Source organism: Penaeus monodon, chromosome 22, assembly GCF_015228065.2.
Source record: "Penaeus monodon isolate SGIC_2016 chromosome 22, NSTDA_Pmon_1, whole genome shotgun sequence".
NCBI lineage: Eukaryota > Metazoa > Arthropoda > Malacostraca > Decapoda > Penaeidae > Penaeus > Penaeus monodon.
Genome location: NC_051407.1, coordinates 9524177 through 9526270, shown reverse-complemented (window position 1 = coordinate 9526270; position 2094 = coordinate 9524177). Strand labels below are relative to the sequence as shown.

Sequence of the window (2094 nt, the reverse complement as noted above, 5' to 3'; positions counted from 1 at the left end):
CACACAATGAAAAGTCACAAGTACACACAGTACTCTTATTATTTCCATCTTAACACTGCACGTTTTTTGAGTGCTTTTACTGACTTTGCTCTAAGTTCACACTACATGTATAAAGAGTATCCAAATTTTGATTTTGTAATATATAAAAGCTGTTAGATGTAAATTAGTTGCAAAAGGAAATCCCACTCAGTCATTTAGGTTGTCCTAAGGGTCCTTAAATTTTGTCAACTGTTGTCCATCATCGCTGCCACAGTATATGGTTTGATACCTGAGGAACCCTTTCAAGGAACCTTTACGTGTGGGAAAAATCATCATTGTATCGGCAGTGCTACATTTCTCCTCCATCCAGTAGAAGCACAAGAGATCATCAAAATGACATGCTTAATAACTTCAGATCTTTTCTTTTTTATATATGCATATATTTTCCTCTTGTTTATCTTTTCTTCAGGTCTTATTCTCGTTCTTCCATTTTAACTTGACAAAAAGAAAAAAAAGGACAATTTCTCCCCCTCTATACATGATGCTGCAGTTTTACATTGAAATTCTGTCTGCAGTTAATGCACCTTATTCTATGTGTCATGAGGATGATGGGTAGAATTATGCTAATGGTATCGTGTATATATTATAAGTAAAAGTTCTGTAATTCATGTGTATATATATATAGTGTCCAAATTTTCCATTCAAGCTTTCTGCAATATAGTAATCATCACGGTTGAATGAAAGTAACGCATGCTGTTCTAGTTTCTCCTCTGGAAGCACGATTATATATCATCATCTTTAGAAAACTTCTAATCCAATCTCAAGAGCAATTGCTAATCAAATATAAGCATTGTTCTCTGCCGTCATCCTCACTTTGTGTCTTACGACTTTACTGGAGAACTAACTATGAGGTGTCGTCAGTCTGTAGGCCTTGTATATAAGATGAAAGTTACTGTTGATTATGAAGATGATACCCAATATGCATGTAACGAAACTGTAGAGAGAATATAAAAGTCCCACCATTTCATTACTGTTGTTTAATTACACATTTCCTGGTTTATAGTTAAGATTTGACTAAAAAGTTGTATGGTGATTATATTTATCAAGTAGTCATGGGATTAATAGTAAGCTGGCAAATAATAAAGAATAATGTATTAAGTGTGTATTCAGCTGGGCCATGTAGAGGGGACAGCAGGTGTGGGGGGAGCTTTCCAGAGACCCCCAAAGAACTCTATATACATTCTACAAAGCAGAAACTACTATTTCTGTCTTAACGTGTATATATAAATTGACAAGAGACGATATCAGGACTAATTGCTAGTTTGTCCCTCTTTGATTATGCCCCTTTCCTACTTTTTCACAGGCTGTGTCTGTCACTGATGGGTCGAGTGTAACTATCAATAAGTTTAATTTCTATGAGTTTCCTATATTTTTATATCCTATATTTTCCACAAATTATTTCACGATCAGGGTTCTCTAATTGCAATCAAGATAATAGACATTACGTCCTATGAATTAATGTTTTCAAATCATACATTATGAATTGAGCTTTCAAGCCTCAAAACAAGTATTGGAAGCTTCTCATGTTGAACCACTATGTTGGTTTAAATGTTTGCTGAATCCTCTTACTATATCACAATATATTAAGTCCCATTATCCGTGTGTCTTCAGAATGACTGGATCTAGGATGAGGCTTGAAGGAGGGGGACCCCTAAACGACGACCCTCTCTCTATCATTCAACCCCAACGAAAAGTTGGAATAAATGTTGTCTTGAAGTTTGCAAGTTAATGTATGTTCCCTCCTATATTGATATACCTTTAATCCAAACGCCAGCACCAGGGAAAATTAAATATTTATAACAAAAGACAACCAACCGACGGTCAGTCATAAAATGAACCGTATTTGGTCATACAGAAAAAATGGTTAATATTGTTTCAGTTTATTTTGCAGTGGGATTGAGAATTTAAAAATCCATATCTCAAGTTCCCAATAGCCAACAAAACAGAAGCGAAATGCGGTGTTCACTACGACACATTTTGAATAAAGGCATAAATGAGATTAATGTGTGAACAAGGTAAGTGATATAACCGATTTCGACTAGATCTTCCTCAAAA

At 35.0% G+C, this 2094-nt stretch overlaps 1 protein-coding gene across 1 annotated transcript in view; it reads left to right on the top strand.

The window, feature by feature from the left end:
* The window catches only part of LOC119586922 (dnaJ homolog subfamily C member 5-like), a gene marked incomplete in the record, with an annotated part of 63036 nt that extends 62030 nt beyond the window's left edge, over positions 1-1006 (top strand). The window contains 1 exon segment of the mRNA XM_037935651.1: positions 1-1006.
* Between the last annotated feature and the right edge of the window lie 1088 nt (positions 1007-2094).